At 42.8% G+C, this 25,280-nt stretch overlaps 1 non-coding gene across 1 annotated transcript; it reads right to left on the bottom strand.

The window, feature by feature from the left end:
* Positions 1-24,533: 24,533 nt before the first annotated feature.
* On the bottom strand, positions 24,534-24,667 carry LOC117286829. Its single transcript, XR_004517928.1, has one exon. It is a non-coding gene; the product is annotated as a U11 spliceosomal RNA (small nuclear RNA).
* Positions 24,668-25,280: the final 613 nt, after the last annotated feature.

Raw genomic sequence — 25,280 nt, 5'->3', positions numbered from 1 at the left:
CCTGATCAGCTGTAGGATTTAGGACTTTGTGGGAATCTGTTTCATCCCTTTCTAGCTGTTTCAACTTGGGTGTGTTTGGGTAACAGGGAGAGGGTATGCCTTGGACCTTCCTTAGAACAGAAATCGCAGTGCCCAAGTCAGTGCACAGCTGTAATTGAATCAATTCACAGCTTCAGAATATAAATAATGTACTTAGGAGTTTAACAAACTGACAGATTGAGAATATGTTCACAAGTTCGGCTCTTGATAGGTCAACCATCTTTTTTATGTGGCAAGAGTGATGTCATACTTTCTGTGGAGTGAATAAAAAAATTTTCAGTGTTCCCTCCAGCACCAGTGATCTCGGGGAGATCTCTGTGGTTGACTGTTCAGAAGTGTCCTTTGGTTTTCTGAGCCCTCATTGTTAGGATCCCTTCTCATCTGTGGCTCACTGTTCCTGCCTGTGTGGGGACACCTCTGGCAAACCCCTCTCTCAGGTATGGAGAAAAGCCTGTGGATGTGAAGACCCTTCCCGTAGGCTGCAAATGCTCCTCGAAAGAGAATCATACCTGGTCCCAGAAGCTCTAACTTGCTGTGTGTGGAAAGACAGTCTTTGCAGATGCAGCTCAGGATTTGAGAGGGGGAGGGGTATCCCGGATTATTCAGGTGGCCCCAAATGCCATCATGTGTATCCTTTCCTTATTCAACACAGAGAGAATGAGACAGTATGGTCATGGAAGCAGAGACTGGAGTGATGTAGCCACAAGCCGAAGAATGTCGGGAGAGAATGGGAGGGATTGTGCCTTACGGCCTCTGCGGGGAGTGTGACCCTGCTGACACCTTGGTTTCAGCCCAGTGGTACTGATTTTCAGACTTAAATTTGTGTTTTACGTCATGAAGTTTGTGGTAACTTGTTATAGCAGTACAGAAAAATAATGCAACCCTGATGCTTAAGCTTTTTTTTTTTTTGCTTTGTACCAATTCTAACTCGGCTTTGTGCCTTAAGCCTTCGGGCAGAAGACAGATGTCGTGAGAGGGGAAGATGGGATGGTTCATCTTCAGCAAGGGGCTCCCAGGAATCTGCTAAGAAAGAAAGTCAGGGGTAAGGCTGAGTCAACTTAGATTCCTATAACAGAATGTCACAGACCGGGAGTTTAAAAACAATGGAATCCCTCCACCCCAGTTTTAGAGGCTGGAAAGGTCAAATTGTCAGCAGATTTAGTGTCTTGGGAGGGCCCTGTCCTTGTCTGCAGATAGTCACCTTCTTGCTTTCTAGTACTCATCCTAGAAGGACGCTAATCCTTCATGGGTAAGCTGCCCTTCATCCTCATCTACAGGAATTACCTCCCAAAGGCCCCATCATCACCACGTGGGCAGCGCTTCACGTATGAGTTTTAGGGGGACAATGTGCTGTTCTCACTGGCCAGTTTTGTTATTGATCTGTTTGTTTACTTTCATACTGAGAAAGAGTAGAAGGGCTTATGCGGCAGAAACTATGAGGAAGGAGATAAATGAGAACAATGATTTTTTAAAATTTGTTTTTACAAAGTCTTAGGAGATACAGAGAATTCAATTCTATCAAAATGAGCACATAGGTTATTTTATTTTACTTTTTGGTGGTTCTAGGGGTTGGGAGGTGGGGCCTCACATATGCTAGGTAAGTGCTGTACTTACGACTTACATTCCCCAGTCCATTATTATTATTATTATTAGAAGATGACGATGGTGATAATGATGACTTTGTCATACTAGGGATTAGAACCCAGGGCCACTCTACCACTGAGCTACATCCCCAGACCCACCATTTTTAATTTTTGAGAGAAAATCTTGCTAAATTGCTTACACAGTCCTGAGCTTCTAACTTTCCTGCTTTGGCTTCCCGAGTAGCTGTGATTACTGGCATGTGCATCTTTTCTAGCGAGCTCGCAGTTTTGAAGAAATACTGGAAAAACAAGAGCTATCTTCTTGGAGATCTTCATGGGAAAATGGGAAATCTGGCACTGCTTACCCTGAAGTGGTGCCAGTGGTCTCTGCCTCATCAGCAGTGACACAACCTTTCTTTGATTTGGATTCTGTTAGTAGAGAGGGAAGAGGAATGCTGTTGGCCTTAAGCAGATTGTGTCGCTGTTCCTGATTGTTCCTGTCCTTCCTGCAAAGAAGAGTACACGCCTCTGCCTGCTGTCGTGAGGTTGATCATGTCTGCCTTGGGAAGGGTATACTGCCCACCCCACCTCATCAGTATCTGGCTTAGCTGTGTGATGTAAACAGCCAATGGGATTGGAAAAGGCAGTGCGCAGGGTCCTAGCAGAAGCTCTAGAGCTCATTGGGGTGTTTCTCAGTGTCCCCAGTCCGCTTCTCTGCCAAGGGATCAGAGAGTCCCAGATGAGAGCTGTTCCTTCTATCAAGACCCCAGAAGATAAGGACCAGAGCCATGGTTGGCTCTCCTCAGGCACATAGGGAATTCTCAGTCTTCGAGGATTTGGGCCTGTTGGCTTCTACTCCATTCTGTAATTGAGTGGGGGTGCAGGGAAAGTGAGAAGGGAGCCATTCTTTTCACATCTACATCATCTTAATAGGTAAAGCAAGAATTAAGGTGGTGGTGATAGTAAAGTTTTGGAAAATGAAGCTTCTATGGGGTTAGAAGGATGCACTGGAGGAGGAGGGACCAGCATTTTGGTCAAGGAGGTTCCTGGCTTAATGAACTTTTTATTTGAAGCAAATAAAAAGGTTTTAGCTGAATGGGAAAATAGGGGAATGTGCAGCAGGGAAATGACCCAGGTAAGGCAGAGAAATATAAAAGAGGACGGAGATCATGTACAATAGGCATGAATAGACTCATTAGGTTCTGTGTGGTGTTGTGTGTTTCTTGGAAAGGGATTGGGATTTTATCTTCAAATTTCTGGAGAGCTAATGAAAGTTTTATGTGAGAGCAGTTGTATCACATTTAGATTTTAGAATGGATGGAGTGGATGATCTTTTAGGCAGTAGCAGGTGCTCAAAGCATTTGTTAAACAGCTGAAAGGAAGCAGTGAGATCTAGTGCCTGTTAACTGCTCTTAGAGCTTTGTTTGCAAAAGGGTACCACATCATTAAAGGCAGTGCCAACATATTTCGGTTTCTACTGAAAAAATGAACATAACAGCATTTGAATATTTTTCTTACCCTTTAAAAGGGAGCAACATGAGATCTCTGAGTGTGTGTTAGATTACTGCCTTAAAGTTCTCTTGTGGGGGAGTTAGTATGTAGCTGAAGACCATTAGCTATCCTGGTGATCATTATAAATGTTTGATTTTTTACTCTCAGTCAGTGATGGCCTAATATATTCCTGTAATGTGGCACTGGTTGTAGAAGTGAAGCTTGAAGAACACAGATGCATCACCAGTTAGGAGAATAAGTTGAGGCTACTTCTGCAAATTCCTTTCATGCAGGTCTTCTTTTCATTGATGTGAGTCAGTTACCTTTTGCTTTTCAAATTGTTTTAGAGGCATACTGAATATCTTTGGCCCCAAATAAAGGTTAAAAGAAGAAAATATAAGGTAGTTGTACCTAGTTTCCTCTTCCTGAAATTAGAGTGAATTCTACCCATCTCCAAAATGTGTCATTTTCTGAGAAGTACTTGCAAACACCAACTTGAAACTCCTCATCTTGCCAATTAGAAACAAAAAATGCAAATATTAAATAAACGAATTTATATTTTAATAAAAATTTCATACTTTCCAAAATATAGATAATAAGTTTCTGCCTAGATTTAATAGCCCGATGTAGGGTTGTCTTAAATACATACTTTGATATAAATTCAGTTTTCAAATCACATGTGATATATACTAGTTTGGAATGTATTTTCGTCAACAAAAGTATTTTCTATGCATAAGTAAGGTAGATAACAGCACTCCTCTTATCAAAGGAGAATAAATGTGTCTTTATGAATTAAAACTGTGCCTGCCACATTTTATGGCCGCATCCAAGTTGTTGAATAAATGAACATATATTTTAAAAATTATATTAAAATAAACTTGTGATACAATACTTCAACAAATATAGATCTAAAATAATATTCTTTTTACATAAAATACTTAAATTATCATGGATTAAGTAAAACGGTGAAATCATTTTAACAGATCTTATGAAAGCTTATGAGATTCCATTTCTTACTTTGTCTCTGCCTCTCTTTGTCTCTGTGTCTCTCTCGCTCTTGGTGCTGGGGATTAAACCCAGGGTATTGTGCATGCTAGGCAAGCACTTTATCGCTGAGCTACATTGGCAGTCCTGCGGTTCCACATTACTACTTAAGGGGCAGGGCCCTGAGTTGCCTCTGGGGAAGCACTGTTCACTGAAAGTACAGGACACTGGAACTGAGTTCCAAGAGAGGGTCAAGGAGATTGACCAGTGTCTCTTTACATAGATTGCATCGTTAAACCCTCCCATGATCTTTCAAAGGCACACAGCTGCAAGGGATTCCGCTGCAGTGTTTAGGAAAGTGTCCATTTGGTGAGGGGTGTGAAGGGGTAGGCATTAGCACACTGGGAGTGGGATAACTGTGACAGTGTTGGGAAATAGGAATCAGTTTACTTGTGGACACCTCATGCTTGTGAGTCTTGAGGATACTTAGATAAACAGATCCAGTTTGCAGTTGGATATGTGCAGTTGGGGCTTTTGAGGCATTTTCTGGGCCTCAACAATGGGAAGCACTAAAGACAATATTTACTTCCAGGACCTGTCAGGGCTATCCCAGGAAAGTGTCCTTGATGGTTTGACTCAGTGGTTACCTGGAAATGGATTTGGATGAAGGCCCTGTGCTACAAAAGTGCAGTGGGCCTTTCCTAGTCCCACCCCTCCCCACGCATGGTATTCAGAGGTGCAGGAGGACCTTCCAGGCTTTGCTGCCTGTGTGACACAGCAGTCATAACGTAACTCTTGAGATTATATTCAAGGTGCTTCCTTGACTCAGCATTAGGGCGTGGAATGCCTGCGGTGATCTCATGGCTAAGGAGCTCAGCTGTGCTGCAAGGAATTTGAATGGTTCTTGTGGTCATTTGCTGCATGATGCCTCCTGGCAGACCCAGTCTGAGCTGTCCGTGGCTGTAGCTGTGGCTGTGGCAGAATCATAGGTCCCTGTGACGCTAAGAAAAGGATTGATGGAAGAAGCTGTCTTTGCTTGACCTCTGCTTTGAGGCAGGGCTTGAAGTGTTACAGTCGTGTCTGTTAGAAACAGCTTATCACCTTTAATGGGAACACAAAAGCTACACACAGCATCCGCCTCTTCCCCGAGCTGCCAAGTGGAGCCTTTATAGGTAAGAGATGAGTAAGTGTGTGTGGGAAGGAGGTAGAATGGTGGGGGTAGGGATGGGAGAAAGGCAGGAGTTTAAAGCCAGTGAAAAGAAACAAGAGGCTGGGAGAGAGACAGAGAGCAAGTTACAGTAAAGGTAAATCATATCTAAGTGAACAATGATCATTTACTTTAGGAAAGGGCAGCGGGCGTCAGCTGATAGCTAACATTGTCTGATGATGAAAGGAGTAACCTTTCTGTGGAGCAAAGGATTCACTCAGGGAAGAGGAGAAAAGGCATTGTTCTTTGCAGAGCCAGATAGAATGTGGCTTTTATTAAAATAAGAAAGGTCAAAGGAAGACACGAGTTGAAAGCAGGCAGAGTCTAGAGGAATAATTCAAGGTGCTCCAAAGCAGACGCCTTCCCCATTGGCTTCCTGGCCCCTTCTGCAGTCATCCCCAGTGGAGCAGGCTGCACAGCACAGAGCACAGCTGCTCTTTCCTGCCCCAGCTCTTTGTGCTGGAAAATCTGCACATTTCTTACAAGTTTAGTCAGAAATGTGAAGCACTAAATCCTTTTCTTTTTCTTTTTTCTCAGTGCTAGAGGGTTGGACCCAGGGCCTCTTGCATGCTAGGCAAGTGCTCCACCCCTGAGCTGTATCAGCAGCCTTGCAGCACTGAATCTATTTGGATTTTGTGGGAAGGAGCTTGAGTAAACCACAAGTACTTAGCTTAGGTAATGCATTCGTGTGATCTAGATGCTGCATAGATCTGATCTACAGAAGTCCTTTATTTACACAGCGCTGTCTGCACTGGTCTTATCAGTGGGCGACGGGTGTCAGTTCCTGGTGTGACCTGAGGAAAGAGGACTCAGCCCATGGTTATGCTTTTTTAGCTGCTAAAATTCACTCCCTGGAGTTCCTTTCCAACAAGAAAGACTGTAGAGTAGGAGACAGTCTCCCTGGCTAGACAATTCATGGAAAACAAGCCAGATCTTTTAAGGGGTCACGTTGATTCTTAAGGGTTGAATTACGTCTCCCTGCTGTAGTTTGGATCTCAATTGTCCCCAGAAGGCCCTTTTGGTAAAGGTCTGGTTCACAGCCCATGGTGCGATGGGGAGGTGGTGAGAGTTGGGTCTGAGTGGGAGATCTTAGGTCCTCAGATGGGTAGGACAGTCCCAGCCCCTTCTCTTCCCTCTTTGACTTATGTCCCGGTCATGTACTCTGTGCCATGGTCTGCTGCATCACCACAGCCCAAAAGCAACAGAGCCGACTGATTATAGACTGAAACCTCTGAGACTGAGCCAAAATAAACCTCTTTTCTTCGTAAGTGGATTATCTCACATAGTTGTTAGAGTGGCAGAAAGACGAGTAACACTCCTCTTTTCCCCCAATACATATGTGAATGTTTCTCAGAATGTGTTCTTATTCAGAAACAGAGGCATTGCAGCTGCAGTAGATGCAGTTGTCCTGGAGTAGGCCGAGCCCCTGACACAGTGTGACTGATACAAAGGTGAAATTTGAACACAGTACGCACACAAGGCGAATGCCACGAGCCGAGGAAGAGACCCATTAAGTGACACCTAGAAGAACCTCCCTCAGATCTCTCAGGAGGAGCCAACCCCATGAACACCTTGATATTGAACATACAACCTCCAGAACGGAGACAATGTACTGTTGTTAAAGTCATGCATTACCTTGTGTCACTGTTACAGCAGTCCTGGCAAACAAGAAAGCTGGTTGTTGTTAAGTAATGAGATGGTAACTGCGTAGACATTGCAAAGGTAATTACATTCATGGAACTTGAAGGAAACCTTTACTGTCTTGGTCCTGGCCACGTTGCCTTCAGGGTGTTTCCCGCCCCTTGCTTTTAATCAAATCTTTCTCCCGAATAGCCTAGCATATACCATTTGAAAAAGCTCCAGGTCATTATAATACGTACGAGGATAGGTTATTTGTTCAACTTGTTTGCTCTTTTCTTACTTCACCAGCTTTGGATTTGACCCTATGGCTTCAATTGGCCAGTGGAGCATGCGTGGATGAGCGAGACCAAATAGAGACCTCCATTACCACTGCTGTGCGTGCGACCACCGCCTGCACTCTGCCCTCAGCCTGAGCACACGGCCTGCCCCAGGTAGGAGTGAGTCCACCGAGATGCGAACACCTGTGGAGCCCAGCCTAGCTCAGCAGGACCCAGCAAAGAAACATGGTGAGAAACAAATGATACGCACGGATGTAACGTCATAGGTTACATTTGCAGGTTAGACTCTGTGCCTTTAATTTTCATGTCATATTTAATATGGGGAGGCTCCACACCTCTGAGACATTTCAATCTCATGTGGAGGAAATGGGCTTCTAGAGTTAAAGAAATTTCAAAACTCCCATGGCCAGGAGTGGCAGAGCTAGGATATGAATCCAGATTTTGTTGGCTTTAAAATCTGTTCTTTCCCCACCCTTAAGGTGCCTCCAATCATCAGTCATTTCTGTTCTAAATGTTGCCAAAGAATGCCCATGGTAATTGGATACGCTGCATTATTTCTTTTGTCAATGTCCAGAATGCCCGACTCTACCTTTGTGTGCGGGACTGGGGTTTGGTTCTTGGGGGAGCTGGATGTGAGATTCCTCAAGGTGTCCTTCCACACGTGCCCAAGGAAGCTTCTCTCCCTTTTCATAGCTCTTTTAAACCTGATTGTTCTCTCAGAGTCTCCCACCTCACAATGCCCTCCTCAGTCTTAGTAAAGGATCTTGTTTTTCATCTTAGGGATGATCCTTAAACTTGAGTCCCTGCGCGAATCACCTGGAGGGCAGTTCTCTTGAACACAGACTGCTGGGCCTCCCTCCTACCCCCAGGTTCTGATTTTGGGGCTGTAGCTTTACAAATGCTCTGGTGGTTTTGATGCAGCTGGTCAGGGACAACACTTTGAGAATTACAGCTCTGAGAAGAAGGTAGTTAGTTATTAAAAGGATAATTCCTCAAGAATTTGCCACCACTGCCATTTCTTGATACTTACATTTCCGTCACTCCCCTCCTTTCTGTGTGTAACATTAAAGAGAAGCCTGATTGCTTCTGCCTGTGACTGGTGTCCCAATCCTGTCTACCTTTTTGCGGTAATGACATCATTTCCACTTCTTTCACCTCTATTTTCAGCTAAATCAGATTCTTCTATTTTGAGGTGCTGGGCATTGAACTCAGGGCCTTTGGCACGCCAGCCTCCTACTCTGCTACCAAGCTTCCTTTCCAGGCTTCTTTTATTTTGAATATATATTTCTTTTCCTCTATTGGATTTCCCTTCTGAATATACATGGGTCTGATTCTCTTTCATTTTATGGAAAACAAAGACAACTCCTTCTTGCCACCAGACTATCTTCTATGTATTTTCTGAACATGCATAGCCCAATTTCTTGAAAGAGTCGATATAATCACTTTGAATTTTGTGAAGCAGGGGAATGAACCCAGGGCCTCACGCGTGCTAGTCTAGCACTTTACCCCTGTGCAGTGCCCCTAGCCCCACACACTTACCGTTCCCAGTGATGGTAGGGAGAGTCTAAAGATGTTGAACCCACAGTTCCTGTTTTCTGGTGTTTCAGGCAAACACTCATCTAGATAATGCTGTGATGAGACTTTGTGGATGGAATTAAGGTAATCAGTTATCTGAATTTAACACAGGGAGATAGCCTGCATTTTCTAGGTGTGCCCACTATAGCTGCTTTAGCCCTTAAAAGCAGCAAAACGAAGTCAGAAGAGATGAAGCAGGAGGACGGGTGAAGGAGATTTTATTTTATTTTATTTTTACTTTTTGGTTTTTGAGACAGGGTCTCACTATGTAGTTGAGACTGACCTGGAACTCACTATGTAGCCCAGGCAGGTCTCAAACTCACAGCGATCCTCCTGCTTCAGCCTCCCGAGTGCTGGGAATTAAGGCATGTGCCACCATGCCTGGCTCTTGAAGGAGATTCTACATGTGGTCAAGATCTGACTTTGACTAGGGAAGTAAGGAGGTGATAGAGTGCTTGTCTAGAATGAGCGAAGCCCAGCACTGAAAGAAAACAGAGCAGAATTTGACTCATCGTTCCAGCTTTGAAGATGCTGAGAAGATATGTTTGTAGCCCGGGAAGCTGAGAACTATCCTGGGCTGGGGCTGCCTAGGAGGAAACAGGCTTCTCTCTTGGACAGGTGGAGCTGCATTTTGCTAAGAGCCAGGAAGATAAGATTGTTTCCCAGACAGGAACCCAGCTGGTCTGCACTTAGATTTAGCCCCGTGAGACCTGAGCTGTGGGACATTAGGGCGTTGTTTCAAACCACTACACTTGTAGTAGTTTGCTACAGCGCTAGTAGGAACACTTTACACCACTCCTGCATCTCCCCGGCACCCTCTTCCTACTTGTTCTCGGCTTTCTTCTCCACCACACTATTAAAGCTATTACAGTAGACCCTTGAGTTACAACCAGCCTGACATAAGAACAGCTTGGGTTATTTAGGCTAATGGAAGATTCATCTGCCATCTGTTATCTATAGCGTGTACTCAGGTAAACATCCAGATCTCAGCTGTTCTGACTGACAAACTTGTGTTACAACCAGCACTCGGGAACCAGTTGAGTTTGTCAGTCAAGGGTCCACTGTATTGTGGTTAAAGTTTCCATTATATTTTGTTGCTAAATCCTATGGATGCATCTCAGACCTATCTGAGGCGAAACTCATTGCTGCTTTGCTACAACCCTGATGTCATTTGAATTCCATGATGTCATGCTCCATGTTTTCCTGTTTTCTCTCTCACTTTTTACTTCCCCTTCCTTCCGTAACTTTTTTCTTTTTGGGCTGTCACTGAAATTTTTGTCTTCTGAGGAGTTCTAGCTTCTTTCCTCATTTATTAGCTGTCCTTGATTGATCTTGTTTTCCTTCATGTCTCCTACTATAAAATGGTGAGGGAAGTTCTGGGAAAGAAAAGCTTTCCTCTGCCCTCTTCTGTTCTGCTCTTGGGGGCAGTGAATTAAATGAACAAAAGGCAGATTAGTAGGAGAAAAAAGCAAACACTTTGAGTTAATATTTATAGATACAGGACATTGTAGTAAAGGAGTGCATCACAGAAAAGAAGTGGCTGGACTTTGTAACAGGCAATGTTCTCATTGCTGGACACCGTATCGGGCACTCACAACTTAAGGGGAAAAAGCTTTAATTCAGCTCATGGTTTAGAAAGACGCACTTCATTTTCAGCCGGCTCTGAGTTAGGAGCATTGAGGAGGAAAAGCATGGTGGAACAAAGGTCCTTAGTGCAGCTGGGAAGACAGCAGGGAACCCGAGAGAGAGAGAGGGAGAGAGAGAGAGAGAGGAAGGTACAACACCCACGCTGCCTGAACACACCCAGGAGAATCCTGTACAAACCTGAGAGGGACCTCGTCCAATATCGATCTAGTAGGATTAATGGTCACAGATGCAGAGGCTTATATTTTTAAAATGTGAGTTTGGCTTTTTAAGATAATAAATTATGAGGAAGTAACTAGAAAGCATAGTGGGGAAATTGACAGAAAATAGCAGTAATCCTGGTAAGTTTGTTTATGCAGACGCATGTTGGTGTCGACTTTGCATCTCTAGGATGGCAATGCTCTCCTCCACCGGGTGCAGGGAAGGGGCACCTTCACCAAGGAAGTCTGTGCTCTGCTGTCAGGCTGCTAAGGGGAAGGCAGCAGACTTCCTGCATCTGTCATTCTCAGCTGCCTTTAGCTCAAGATAACCCTGGTACTAAAGTGCATGTTTTGGGTCTGTTGGGTGGCCTATTGTTAATACCCTTTAAATTCTTTGTCTATAGTTCTGTACCTGATGCAATTTAACATTTGTCCCGTAATATTTTAAGAACAACTCACTTTAAATTGAATGTTTAAAATTTCAACTCTTGGACTCTACTGACCCTTCTGCTGAAGCCTCTTGAATAGCCAGAAATACAGCCATATATAGTAGGGTAGGGCTTGGGCTTCTCCAAGTCAAATTGCTAATAGAGGTCCCCTTTGAAGTATAGCCACCTAGCCACTGACGGGTCTTTCTCAGATGCAGACTGATTCCTGTTTCCTCCTTGATTAACTCCTGCAATGGGTTTCGATAGCTTTCAAAAGAAATCTTCAACATGATCCTAGCCCTTTACATACTTTCCTGCCAAGTCTGCTTAAACCCGAATTGCACGCTGAGTTTCCTGGCATGCAATGCACCTTTTCCGGGGTTCAGGGCTCACTGTTCCCTCTGCCTGGAACACTTTGTGCTCCCACCCGCTTCATCTGGACTTGGCTCATAACTTACCTCTTCCAAGAAATACTTCGTGACTTTGCCTTTACTCACGTCAGGCTAATCTCCCTTGCTCAGAGATTGCTTGTCAACCTCTGTAGATCTACACACCAAATGGCAGTAAGCAGACTATTTTGCAATCCTTCACTTCTCTTTCTCTTTTCCCCAGAAGTCCAAAGACCTCCGAGGGAGTGAACTATGTTGATTGTCTTTGCATAGCTAGAATCTAACAGGTTGTTTTGGATCTTGGTAAACACTTGCTGGATTCATGAATGCATGTCCAGAATAAAGCAGATTCTAAGCAAATATTGATTAAATTATGATTAAATCATATCCGCATCCACACTTCTAAAATTCTACGAGATGTAGACCATGGGCACAGTGTTTTCAGATATGCATGGATGCCTCTGATGCACTTGAGTGGGAAGAGAGATGGCTGACCTTTAGAACTGCTGTGGGGAGAAAGTAAGAAAATAGAATGAGATCCTGATTTAATGCTTGCCATGTGGAAGAAAACCAACAAACAGGCCTGTGCTTAATTCCTGCCTCCCACTTTCTCTTTGCTTGATTCCTTTTTTGTTCTCTCTTTACATCCCAGAGAAATAACATGTTTACAGAGTAAAGACTGCCGGATACAAGGGTGGAAGCTTGGATTTCAACCCTGCTGATTGTTATACAAAAAATCTTGCAAATGGTTCAGCTTTTATTCTTCAAGTGTCCCTTTATGTTTCACCCCCAAGTCCTAACACAGTGTTAGACACAGAGTTTGCCCATTTGGGAAGTATCTGTCAGGCCTGCATGGTTTCTAGTCAGAGGGCTCTGCAGGAAGAAGGATTTCCATGGTGGGAGGGCGGATGAGTTCCGGGGTGAGGCTGCAGCTGCTGACCTAGGCCTTCAGGACCATCTCTGAGCCATCTGCTTGGCCTGCTCTTGGTTGGTTGGACAGAGAAAGAAATGAAAACCAATCAAGAATGGTGACCTTTAGTGGAATGAAGCAATTTGCAAGCAGCTGCAGAGATCTTGAGACCCCAGCAAGAGCAAGCAGATTTGCCTGGCTTTTATGTTGGACTTACATCAAACTCGTTAATTAATGTCAATAAGAAAGAAATGGAGCTTGTCTTTGTTATGAGCCTAATGAATCCTTTGCTGGTTGCACAAAAATTTCTCCTTTTCATTTCTCTCTCTTTGCCTTTTTCTGCTTCCTTTTATTTAGTATTCCTCTTGAAAATGGCTCTTTCACTCTTTATTTTCAAATGGGGAGGGGAGAGAGAAAAAGAGAGAGAAGAAGAACAAAAAACCCCAAGAATATCTTTAATGTAAATTATTGGCGTTTCTCCAGAGCAAAGTGCTTAGACTATTCCAAATCTAAGTCTGGGAAAACTCTGCTATAGACTGCTGGATAGTGAAGAGCAAGGGAGGTACCATTATGATTGAGGTGGGATTCACACGGGGATAGGGTGGCTTCCTCCCACCCTGTTGAGCTACTACAAATGTAAAATATCTCATCTGGATTGATGAGGCAGGACCACCACTTCTCCTTCCCTCCCTCTGTCCCTTCTGTCCCTCCCCCTTTTCCCTTCTCTCTCTCTCTCCCCACCCCCGATAGAACCCAGTTCAGAGGCAATTGGTGTTAGCTACAGCTTGATACAGCACATTAACTGCATTTATGTCAGGGGCTTATTTTATGTATTTTTCAGGGTTCCTCATCTGCTGGTTTGGGGCTGGGCTCGAACTGCTTCCTTATGGTGGCTGCAGTGCCTGCTGGCAGTTCATCTTCCTGTCCTCATCCTTTCATTCAGAACAACTGGTGTACATAGCCCAGTCTAGGCAGCTTCCTGAGGATCAGCCCGATTGGATGAGCAGAGACCCTTTGCCTGTTTAACCAGTCATTGTGTCGAATCATTTTCAGTTGATGAATGGCTTAAGCCAGTCAGAGACCCACCCTGCAGCAGAGTTATTGTCTGTCGCAGACAGTACATTGGGAATAAAGATATTTTCTCAAACATCCTTTGGCATGTTTTATCAAGAAGGTGACATTCCAGTAATAGTAATAACACTTACAGTAGAAAGAGCTAATGTCTACCTAAGAATACCTGTTGGATGCTATCTGAAAATGGGTTCTCTTGCTAAAAACAAGTTTGATAAGACTAGAGAAGACCGCCCGGAAGACCTCTCCAGTTCTCTGTTTTTTTCTGATTCTTTTTTTCTTAAAAAAGTAAAACAAGTTTATTGAACACCACCAGGTGGTGCCAACCAATAGGTTTGTAGCTTGTATGGAATAAAGGGGAAGGCAGTAGGAAGGCTGCTACTTTCTGCTTTGTCTCCCGTGCTGTACGCTTTTTCTCCTCTGTTGTGCTGCTCTGAGTTGGAGCCAGCCAACTGTGCACTGTGAGCCCAGATAAACCTTTCCTCCTTCAACTTGTGTCAGATATTTTGTCTCAGCAATGAGCATGTTATTCAGACGGAAACGTATAGATGTAGACATAACAACTAGACGTTCATTTCTCTCCATGGTTGGTTTTTAGTTAATTAGCTTCATCTTTGAGCCTTATGGGGGTTTTTCCCACAACACAAAGAGAGTAACATCCTAAACCTAAGCTCAACAGAAAAAATAAAGATGGATATTTTTTTCCTATAGTTCATACATAAATTTTGGGGTGAAGGCTGATTAGATTAATGTGGAATTACTGAAACAGTCAAGGCTCTAACATTTCTTAGTCACTCACTGGTGAGGGTCAATGTAAACTAGTTTTAGCCATTGACAAATTATATTCTTGGGCCATAGGAACTGTATATACATATAAAAATTTTACATTCTATATAGACATTCATTTATATTTTATATATTAATATAGTTTATCAATTCATATATTTTATCTATATCACATGTATCCATATAAAATCTTCTTATGTATATTTCATATATATTCATTTTACAATTAGGTTATTTAATTTTTGCTATTATGTTGTAGAAGTTCCTTATGTGTTTTGGAAATTAACTCATCAGATATATGACTTTCAAATACTTTCTGTCATTCCATAGTTGACAATTCTGTTTCCTTTGCTGTGCAAAAGCCTTTTAGTCTGATGTAGTTCTGCTTGTTTGTTTTGCTTTTGGTGTTCTGTCTGTAAAATCATTACCCAAGCCAATATGATAAGGATTTTACTGACACCTGTGACTTAAAGGAGGATTTACATTTGTCTTTAATTCATTTGAGTGGATTTTTTGGTATAGGTTTCAGATATGGTTCAGGTTCATTCTTTTGCATGTGAACATCCAGTGTTCTCAGCCAGTATAACTGAAAAGACTATCTGGCCCCTTTGTATGTTTTGATACCTTTTTCCAAAATCATTTGACTCTATCTATATAGATGTATTTCTAGGTCCTCTGTTCTGTTCTATTGGTCTAGGTCTGGATGCCAGTACTGCATGATTTAAATTGCTGTAGCTTTGTAATATATTTGGAAATCAGTTTGTGTGATTGTGTTGGTTAAGGTGGAGTGATAACTCGACTGGGTTTGGGGCCTGCCAGGGGACTGGTGGAGAGTACTTCTGGATGCGTCTAGGTGTCCATGGAGGCACAGCCTTAGGTGGTGCAGCAGCACCACTGAGCTAAATACCCGGCCTTTCTGTATTGCTTTTAACACATAAGCAAAAGTGTATTTTGAATGAAGACCTAGTCTTCATGTAAAATTGTATGTTAGTAGAAGATATGTGACACAATAGTTTGTGATTGTTGAGGAAGAAGGACATTTAAACAAACGGAGGATTTGTTTTTAATAAAGTATATCATGTGCATTGTTTGCAGACAGAAGAAAGATTGGGAGAAGATATTTGCGATCGCTAAAATTGACAATGGGATATTTTCTAGAGTATACAATGAACTGCAACTTTCAAGAACTCCTTAGAAACACCGGTAAGAGGAACAGGCAGAAAAAAAAAACAACAAAAAGCCAGTTTATAGGAAAGAAAAATTGAAAGCTCAACAAATACAGGAAAATACATTAATAGTCAGAGACATGCAATTAAAAATAATTTACCACTTTCTTATTATTAGATAAGAAAAATCCCGAATGCTAGGGTTCATCTAGTTTTGATGGTCGTGAAGGAACCAAATGCAGTGTACTCAGGTGTAGAGGGTTTTTGATAGGTGCAGTGGAGCAGGCAGGAAGTATTGGTTAAGTTAAATATTTATCCTGTGATCTATCAAGCCTATTTTGAACTATATTTCTCTATGCCCCAAAGAAAATTTCATAAGAAGGAATGCACTATTGCTTAGGATATAGTGTATTTGTAATCAAGGTTCACTCAGAACAGAAAAAGCACATTCAAATTCAAGCAGAAAAGTTGGATACAAAGAACTTTCAGTTATAACAGGGAAGTAGATGGGAAGTAGAGAACTCCACTGAGTATGGAAGTGACAGATACAAGGAGTAGTTACACGCTAACCACTGAGACAGAAGACCCAAGGAAGAGTCCTCTCCTTCCCGGCCCACTCTTTACTGGAGAGGTGGCACAGAAGTCTCTGTGGTGTCACGCTGGAGATTCATCCTCCAAAGCTTGCCAGTTATTCACCCTGTTGAGCGCTGAAGAGAGCTGCTCACGAGGAGGCATCTTGCTGGAAATATTCTGATACCAAGCTGCAGAGGGGTGGCTGTCAGGGACTGGTGCTGGGTGGTCCTGGCTGCTGTGGACAGCAGACACTGGGTGCTGGGAAGCTATGAGCTCAGTAGGTGCTGGAGGGATGTTGCTGCACAGCTCCCTGATCGGAGCAGCGGGGAGCTCTGGGGAAAGCAGTGCCTCAGTGTGGTGGCTGCCGTGGACTCCAGGATGCAGACACTGGGGAAGCGGTGTGTGTTCAGAAGCTTGAAGAGAGAGCACTCCAGAGCCAGGGAAGAAAACTCTTCCCCAAATGTTGCTGCATTTTACTCTACTGACAGAGCTTGACCCTGTTGGATGGCAAAAGAGCAATATTGCAAGAGCTCAGGTTCATTTTTGCAGATCAGGCAATAAAGGATAAATGAGGAGCTGAGAGGTTATACATTGATAACTGCAACAGTCAGGAGGAGAAGCCTTTTCTTTTTTTTGTACTGGGAAACGAACTCTGGACCTTGTGCTTGTGAGGCAGTCACCATGCCACTGAGCTAAATCCCTGGCCCTCAATTTGGGTTTTATTAGAATGGAAGAGGGCTGGTAAGATATTCAGGGTTTTCAACATACTAATTTGAAGCAACAGACTATACACACATCTCTCTATCAATCATCTGTCTATTATCCATGTATTGAGTGAAGAAAGGAAGGAGCACAATTACACCGAGAATGTACTACGTTGTAAACACACGTGCGTGATCATCTTTTTCTCATTGAGTTTATTGGTACCTTTTAGGTATACAGTACAGGTACATTCATCACTGGGATCTTGTACCTTTACATGACAGGTCTTGGTTCTCATATTTTCCCCATACTCCTGCCCTCCCTTCACCCCCTCCTCCCTTCCCTATTTACAAAGACTTTATTTCCATTTTTTTGTTTTCTCAGATTTTTTTCTTTTCCCTTATTAGCTTTCCGCTACCCTTCCCACTTCCCCTACACCTTTAGCCCTTTTCTTCCTGTTTCACATTGTCCATTATACAATTTAGATCTTATTTACACTTTTAGTTTTTCACATGAGAGAAATTATTCAGTATTTTTTTTTTTTTTTTGGTTTTTTGAGACAGGGTCTATGTAGTGAGACTGACCTGGAACTTACTATGTATCTCAGGCTGGTCTTGAACTCACAGCGATCCTCCTGCCTTAGCCTCCTGAGTGCTGGGATTACAGGTGTGCACCACCACTCCCGGTCTCCCTACTCAGTATTTATACATGTGTGACTTATTTATTTCACTTAAGAGTATGACCTCACTATGCATCCATTTTCCTATGAATGATGCTAATTTCTCATTCTTTATGGCTGAGTAGTACTGCATTTTATAGAAAAACCACATCTTCTTTATCCAGTCATCAATTGATAGACAGTTGGGCTGCTTCCAAGTTTTAGCTATTACAAACTATGCTACTGTAAACATGGATGCACATATATTGTTTATTTGAATTTTGAGCCAGGGTCTGGCTTTGTAACTCAAGCAGGTCTCAAACTCACTATGTAACTCAGGCTGGCCTCAAGCTCATGGCGATTCTCCTGCCTCAGCCTCCTGAGTGTTGGGATTACAAGTGTGACAACATGTTTTGAGTATGTTTAGGCAGAAGGACATCCATGTATACCAATGAGTTTAAAATGTTTGCTACTTGGTGGATTAGAAGGTGAATGGAAGTGGCAGATGGAAATAAAAGTAAAGATAAACTAAAAGAGGGATCTGTTGTAGACAGTTTTACTCTTGGGATGTAGAATCTAAAATATAAAAACCATCGCTCTTACAAGTATTCAGAGAGGATATTATTGCTCAGCCAGTACTTTCCCCCCTAGTACCGGGGATTGAACTCAGGATCTTGTGCTTGCCGGGCTGGTGTGGTGCCACTGAGCTACATCCCTGACCTTCAACTAATCTTTCTTGATTTATCTAGTCTTCAGGGTAGTGACATCTTTTTGTTAGTTTGAGGAAAAAAGAAGATATTACCAAAGTAGTGGTATAGATCATGATAACAGCAAAAATAATAAAAATGGAATTAAAATACTATAGAAATCATTTAAATTCTCTTTCAGTAATAAAACATTTAGAATGCAAAAGCCTTGTTAAAAAAAATCGGAGGGCAAAACGTCTAAAACAGACCTGACAATTTTTGAATGCTGACTCACAGGTACACAAATGAAGTAACTGATCAGTCATAAGAACTTAGTTCCGTGTCACAAAATAAGTAGTTCAAATAAGACTTTTGTGACAAGAATAATTTATGTCGTTAGTGAACTTATAGGCTGTGATAGCACACACTTAATCAATGTACTTTCCTAGAAAAAGCATTCATAGCATCAGAATTAGAAGCCACACAATCCTTGGTACTATTAAATCAAATCTTTCAATATTACAGGAAAGCTCTTTGTCATTCTTAGCAAACATTCCTGGATAGAAATTCAACCTTCAGCTGACAAGACACAGAAAAAGTCTACATTTAACTTAAACTTTATGCTAAGTCAAATGCAAATGTTTTCTGAGCTTTCCCTCAGCTCCAACAAGATGTGAGGAAGTCTAGTTGAATGCTGTCTTCTCCACACTGTGCCACAACAGCCTTCCAGTGCTTCCAAAGGTCCTCGTTCAGCTGGTAATTAGGGTTTTGTAGCCTTGGCTTTAGTTGAGTTTTCCAGTCAAGGCCGTACGGGGCACATGGGAAGGAGAAGTGTTACCAGCACGCTTCGACTTCTCCGGTGGGCTTGGAATTCAGACATAGCACGGCTGTGACCCATATCCCGGAATTTTACATCTCAGTCTGATGGGGACCAGAGAAGTAGGTTATCTCATCAAGTCTAAGTGGCTTGAGGTAAGGAATTCTTTTCCTCTTTTCTCTGTGCTTACCAGATAGAATACAGATGTGTAATAGGAGCCACACATAATGAAGTCAATTCTCCTGTTGTCCTGGAACACACTAGCAATATCAAAACGAATATAATAGCAAGTAAACAACATTACAGATTATGGCCCAGATCCTCACTTGGATTTGACATGTTTCTTGTGAATATTGCTAATGTCTGAGGTATTCTATAAGCAGAGTGATGCTTCCTTCTGGACTACATAGCCTAGACTCAGGGCACAATTTTATTTTCACTACATAACCAAACTTTTATGAATCCTATCTGTGGCTACTCCAAGTTGGGGCACAAATAGGTACTCACCTTTGGAAAGCAAATGGGTATTCATCAAGGGAAGATAATATGCCTGAGATATCAATCTCAGAGTTTAGGACAGGAAATTTTGAAAATTGCTCACCATAATATGATTTTGATGGGATAATATTTAAAGGATCTCTATTGCAGTTGCAAAGAAATATCACTGGATAAAGGGTCTTGCTCTATGGTTTTCTTATTAAAATTTGGATTTTTAAAATACAGATTGCTTCAAGTGGATGGGTAAATCTTTTAATGGAGATTTGTAGTCATACAGTGACAACTCCTGTTTTCGACTTGGAACTTCTGAGGAAGACGTTATAAATTATTAACACAAGATGATGAAAGCACTCACCTGACTTCCCACACCGTGAATGATTCGTGTTTGTCCTAGAGTCCTCTCAGTGGGATACCCAAGTCTCTGTGGGTATAAGGTGACTCGGAGTTGTGGAAAGGGTCTGTGACCTCTAGGCCTGGCCCTGCCTCCCCTCTTCTTGGGTGTGAATGTGTCCAGAGATCTTCAGAATTGCTGTTCACAGAAGTGACGTTTGCTGTTTTGGGAGGCAGTTTGCCTATGTAGGTGTGTGGATGTGTGTGCGTGTGTAAGTCCTGGACACAGGTAGCTGACTACCAACCGTATAATATGTGGTCAGCTTGCTATCGAAGGCTTCCTTTGACTGTCTGAAGCTCCCTCCTTCTGGCTCTGTTAAATGTCCAGGGTGCCTACAATTCTGCCAGTTATATATACTTTTAACTTAGTTATGGGCTCACAGAGAGTCTGTCAGCATACAAATATTTGAGGGTAGTTAATATATTAAATAATAAGGTATGTAACTTGGTCCCCAGTTTATGTGATTTTCCAGAAACAGTGAGCTGATCATTTGAGAGAGAAAACAGGAATAGTAAGTTTTGTTGCGGGGTGGTGGGGGATAGGGAAGGAGGAATGAAGAAGTTGGGAGTCTCAGATTTTGTAGGATACTTTGCTGAATATTATAGTAGGGGAATCTGAAAAAATTAGGCTTGCCAGATGGCTAAAGGGGAAGTGGGATGGGAGGGAAAAGGAAATAAGGGAAAAGAAAAAATGTGAAAAAGGAAAAAATGGAAACAAAGTCTTTGTAAATAGGAAAGGGTGAAGGGGGTGAAGGGAGGGCAGCGGTATGAGGAAGAAATAAGAACCAAGATTCATCATGTAAAGTACAAGATCCCAATGATGAATGTATCTGTATTGTTTCTTTAAATGTACCAATAAACAGGTTAAAAAAAAGGCTTGGTTGGGCATAGAAAGCAGGAGATAAGGGAAAAATGCATCCACCAAAGCTGAACCATGTGGTAAAAATCAATTTTTTTTTTTTTTGCTTTTTAATTGAGTTTATTGGTCATTTTAGGGATACAGTACAGTTACATTCATTGTTAGGATCTTGCACCTCTACATGACAGGTCTTGGTAAAATCAGTTTGTTTATATCATGAATTTTCTTAAACTTGGTTCCATCTCATTGTCATGTAACAGAGCGCAGGTCGGGGTGTGGATACATATTCGGTGCAAGAAGTTATGGACATGTGCATTTAACTGAGTGCTTCTTGTACCCACACATTTGTTTTCTTAGAAAGACAGCCTCCTGGTGGGTACGCCTGGGTCTGTACCTACATGTGAGACTTGAGATACGGGAACAGTGCCCCTTTGTGTTCCAGAAGAAAAAGGGATTTCTACATGTTCGTCATCTTGTGTCCCTCTACAAGGCTGTCCTAAGAAAGGAAGCTTCAGGGTTCATCCTTATAAAAGGTGACATGATAAGAAGTATTTCAACATTAAGTCTTTCATCTTGAGTATATGAAATGAAAGAAAATAGAGAACCAAGTTGCTGTACAACGGGGCAAGTGGGTTAAACAACGTAAATGAAGGGGTAAGTTCAGCAAAACGACCAGGTGTGCTTAGCTAGGCAGAGGTATAAGCTCCTGCAATAATGTACTGAGCTACTGGGAGAATAGACCTATTTACCTAAGCAGGACAGCACCAATTCGTCAAGGCATTGATTTTTAAAAATTCTTCCCTCCAAAGAAAGCAATCCCACTTCTACACAGCAGGCGGCAGCATTGCTGGCCACACTCTCTGCAGCAGCCATGGTTGGCTGAGTTTTTGTGATGAATGCGCCCAGGCAGAAATGCTTGTTTGCATTACAGGAGACTGTAGCTTTTTAGAATTTCATTAAGGAGAGAAAGGCCACTCTTATTGCTATTACAATCATTTTACATCTCCCATATGTCTCGGGAGCAGCAAAGCACTGTAGCAGTGTTAAAAGTGCCTGGGTGGCTATTTCAAAAACAGAAATGGGAATTTGTTAAATCCTTGCCCGCAGTGAATATAAACCTACTGCTTTTAATTATGTTTACAAAAAAGTAGTGGCATATCTTGATGAGGTTACACTCTGGATATATGCATTGCATTGGCTATAAAGTATAGTTTAGTTTTCAGCAGGGTAAATCATTATTTCGTATATTTTACTTTCTTGGTTCTGCTCATCTGTTGAATAATACCGTATTAAATTACTAATAGTTGATAAGTTCCTACCACATTCTGAGTTTTGTGTAGAACAAGTAAGTTTGTTGACTGGGAACTCCTCGAAAGCAGCCATTATGTTTAAATTTTGATATTATCACTAATGATAGAAAGCATTTAAAAATAATGACATATATTATATTGAGTACTTACCATGTACTGGTTATGTTTCCAAATGCTTTGTATGCATTTTCCTCGTGTAGTTCTCATCACAGTGCTCTGAGTATTTCATAGATGAAGAAACTGAGGCATGGAGAGATTAAATAGTTTCTATAAAATGTCCAGGCTGTCACACACCTGTAATCCTAGCACTAGTAGAGTCAAGACAGGAGGATGGTGAGTTGAAGGCCAGCCTGGGCTACATAGAGGGTTCAGGGACTGAAGCACCTCTCGCTGCAGCACAAGGCCTGCCTGGCTTGGGGCCTGGTTGAGGTGCCCCTGTGTCACCCAGCTTGTGGGGGCCACCTGTTGGGCCAGCCACACCCTCACAGACTGTGCATTGCACGGTGTCTGAGATGCTCCTGGCTGGGAGCCCACGGCCCTCTTCAGATTCTTCTAGACCTCCAGGCCTTGTCTCTGCACCCTGAGATGCCGAAACACTGTGCCAAGTTCCCAGGCCTGGAAGTCCTGCTGGCTGTCCCATGACACCTGCGTGGAAGCGGGGCCCCTGAGTTGTGGTGGGAGCATGAAGCCTCCTGCAGGATGTCCCCATGCATGGGCACCAGCAGGGTCTCTGGGCAGTGACTCCTCAAAGACTACCTGCCGCAGCTTGGAGGGGGCCACGTCTGGTGAGCTCCAAGGCCACCGCTGCAGCGTGTCCAGACCTCCACCTGTCCCTGCCTCCAGCCCTGGAGAACCGGTTGCTGTCGCCATCGGAACCTGACCTTCAGACCGTCTCCTCAGTGATAAGCTCTGTGCACCTAGCCTGTTCTCAGACCCAGCCTTCTCCCACGTGCTGCCCCGGCCTGGGCTTAGATGGAGGCCTCTGTCTACCCAGGCCCCTTCCCGGAGACAGTGTCGCTTCTCTCCTCATCTTAGTTACTTTCCTTTTGGCTGGGACAAAATACCAGACATTTAAGGAGAAGAGGTTTATTTTGGCCCATGCTTTTAATCCATGGTTGGCCAGCTCCACGGCAGGAAGGCATGGTGAGCGGGACTTCACGGCAGCCAGGAAGCAGGTGTGGTGAAGGAGGGTGTCTGGGAGGGAGGTGCCCCCCTCCAGGTCATGCTCCAGTGACCAAGCCCCACCTCCCCGCTGCAAGTTATCCTGGCACACCATGCTTCATGTTCCAAAGCCCTGCTTCTGAGCCGCAAGGCTCTTGGGGGGACATCTAGATCCAAACCAGGACTCCCTACTCAGTGTATCCTGTACCTGCTTAGCTCCTGCCCAGCGAGATCTGCCTCTCCCACTGCTCTGCCCAATCTGCCTTAGACCCACGCCCGGACCCTGAGTGGATGTGAGATTCGTCCTTGGAGTCACAGCTGTGATGGTTCCAGTCCGTGGCTCCACATCAGGCCAAGATAAAAATGCAACACAATGAAAAGGGCTTCTGGTTTCTCGGCTTCCCTTCTCCCTTCTGAGGTTCCTGCAATCCAGCTTTGGTAAACTACCAATTGCTGGGTAGGAAAACAAGAATAAGAAAGGAACTTGTCCAAGAAGAACAATCACATAACCTTTTGTCGTGTAATAAATTTAGTTAAAAATTTTATTTGAGACTCAGCATGTTAAGGTCATATTTGTGGAACCAGCAAGCAAGTGGCATATTTGCTTATATTTTCTGTATTCCTAACAAAGGAACTCATTCACATGGGGATTCACACATATATTCATTCTTTCATATACATATATTCTTTCACACACGTGCGCACACATGCACACACACACATATATGTCATTTGAAATGCCAAAGCCTCTAAGGAGAGTTACTGATAAGAAATTTTCAAATGGAGGAGAAAAATATCAATATAGGCAAAATATGCTAATTTGTTAAGAGTCTCTAGTTTGTAAAATTTTGCCATCGACATGGCACAGTAGGAAGAGTCTTAGATTTCAAAACACGGTGTTTGGCTTAGATAGTAACTGTGGTCTGAGATCTCATGTTGGCCACTGCACATGTCTGAGCCATAGTTTCCTTATCTTTAATGAGAATGATAATCCTAGTGTGTCTCCCAAAACTGTTCAATGGCCTGAAGGCAAGCGGTCACCTAGGAATATTAATGGCTTTAATTACAAAATTGTGATCTATATTTTAATGTTTTACAGTTATATAGAAAAATTATATAAAAAACCTGTGCTGTATATCAGCATAGACTGGCTTCACCTGTAAATTCTACAAAGCAAGGAGAAATTCTTACTTAGTTGTTTTTTTTTGTTGTTGTTATAAACTGGGGTTGAACCCCGGGCTTATTCATGCTAGACAAGTGCTGTACTGTCTGGCTCTATGAACTATGGTTCCTCTGAGAATTTTCAGTCAGTGCAGATGGACCGCTGAGGAGGAGGGTTTTGCTGAGATTTTGGGAGGTTTTCACAGACTCAGACATATCTGTAACTGTGCCGATCCCCCGAACTTCTTTTGTGAAGTTGGGAGCAGCATGTGGTATTTCTATTTCCTTTGTTGTTTGTTTGTTTGTTTATTTATTTATTTATTTTTAAGGGCGCCAGGACCAACAATCACCAGCTGCCCAAATACCAAAAAATTACTCTTCCGAAATCTCTTGATGTCGATTCCACACTCAAAGCGAGCAAGTTGCCCTGTGTGTGCCGCTCATGGCAGAAGCCACTGTTTTTTTTTCCCCTTTGCATTTCCTCTGTTTAAAGCCATCACTGGACTGTCATTTCAGCAACATCTTAACAAATGAAAATCCTCCTCTGAGTCAATAGTAATTATAGGAATTTATCACAATTGCCAATCAAGGTGTTCTGAAGAGACTCATCTTTCTTGTTAAATTAGCTTTCACTGCACGCAAACGCTGAGTTATCTTTAGGAAATCAATTGCGGGGAAATTACAGCTTTCATGGAGTGATATAACCTTGCCAGCCGTCTTGTTATGCATAATTCCTCTACCAAGAAATTCAGCTGGGCTCACATGACTTATTTTTTGGGGATTGTATTTCAGTGAAGTAAATATGGAGGAGTCAACTTCTGAGAGCCAAGAAGGAGGCAGAGGCGATGACCTTGGGAGCGTTTTGAGACACTTGCAGCCAATTAGACTGTCACCTCTGGAAGAGGTCAGTAGGCTGGGGTTTGTCATTTCAGAGACTTTGATCCAATGGATTTGAGGGTAGGTGTCACTGGCAGTAGATGCTTCTTGCTGTTGTTTCCATACTTCCACTAGAGGAAACTTTATTTGGAAGAAACTTTGAGTAACCACTGAGTTCTGCAGTAAAGGGATGCTTC

This window comes from Fukomys damarensis, unplaced genomic scaffold (genome assembly GCF_012274545.1).
Source record: "Fukomys damarensis isolate Sample0158 unplaced genomic scaffold, DMR_v1.0_HiC HiC_scaffold_18, whole genome shotgun sequence".
Lineage (NCBI taxonomy): Eukaryota > Metazoa > Chordata > Mammalia > Rodentia > Bathyergidae > Fukomys > Fukomys damarensis.
Note: the sequence above shows the minus strand (reverse complement) of the source record. Positions and strands in the feature narration are given on the sequence as shown.